We start from the raw sequence: 1,138 nt of genomic DNA, 5'->3' as shown, positions 1-1,138 counted from the left end.
TTACAGAGAAGGAAAATAAGACGACGTAGGTACTTCTGAGGACTGTTTTGTGAGTATACGTTTCTAATGCCAGGTTTTGCTTAATAATGTTTTTTCTCTTATGGTTTGACATAAAAAGTAGTAGGTCTTGAATTATGTTTGCTAAGTCGAATTCAACAATCTTACGATACATAGGCCTATATTTTACATAATGATGAAAAGGACTAATACGGGGAATCGCCTGTTACACAGTAAAGTGTACACCTTTTCAATAACATTTTTATGATATTGACTAAGTAATGAAATTATTATATGTATTTTTTTATTAACAAAAAACGTTGTAAAAGCTAAAGCTCATATTTTTTTTTAATTTTTATTTATTTTTTTATTATTATAAAATCACCTATTATTTACCGATGAAATACCGTATTTCATAAATACTGGTTAAAATAAAACTGTACTACTAATCTATTTATATCATGGAGGTATTATTGAGAAGGAGATCACTCGGCAACAGATCCCTTTGACGCCACAAACCTATGTGTTCCCCGCTTTTGGATCGCGCGCGGGCGTATTACCCTATAATTCACATTTTTTCGTTAGCAACAACTTGGCAACGACATGCATTTATACGCTTCCAGCAGAGCAGTTGTGCAATAAAACGTTTGATTTTAACCCATTAAATATCTTTATAATGAACAATGTTCCCCTGATTAGATTTTTTCGGGCTTTTGGTATGTTATTATTTGTATATCTCAGGAACGGATTCCGTAAAATATTTGTGTTAAAATTACTTCTGTGTTCATTATAATTTTGTCTAAAGATTGACTGGTTCGACTATAAAGCTAAGTCAGCGTAAAACTGAAAAATACTCATTTTTTGGATTCATTTTTTGAATAGTTAACCCTCGTTAACCCTAAAATGACTTAGTTTATTATAATCCTTAATCATTTATTAATTAATATCTGTTAACATTAGAATTGGCGAATTTTGGCCAATTTATGAAAATTGAAGTTGAAATATACTATACTCTTATAGGTCATGTAAATGTTCCATTAAATTCGAAACTTTTCTTGGAGGAAAATATTAATATGTTTGATATTTTATGAGAGATAAATGTATCAGCTTCAAAATAGAAAAGATTGCGCAGCCATAGTGA

The 1,138-nt window shown here is 30.1% G+C and overlaps 1 protein-coding gene across 1 annotated transcript in view; it reads left to right on the top strand.

Moving 5' to 3' along the window:
* Positions 1-1,138, top strand: part of LOC117116252 — a 40,099-nt gene continuing 38,961 nt past the window's right edge. Inside the window, exon 1 of the mRNA XM_033260250.1 lies at positions 1-49. The gene's annotated coding sequence lies outside the window, so the exon portion shown is untranslated. The remainder of the gene's footprint in view (positions 50-1,138) is intronic.

This window comes from Anneissia japonica, unplaced genomic scaffold, assembly GCF_011630105.1.
Source record: "Anneissia japonica isolate Jap-2015-1 unplaced genomic scaffold, ASM1163010v1 scaffold171_len658169_cov177, whole genome shotgun sequence".
In the NCBI taxonomy this organism is placed as follows: domain Eukaryota; kingdom Metazoa; phylum Echinodermata; class Crinoidea; order Comatulida; family Comatulidae; genus Anneissia; species Anneissia japonica.
The sequence above is the reverse complement of the archived record's forward strand: the minus strand, read 5'-3'. Positions and strand labels throughout refer to the sequence as shown.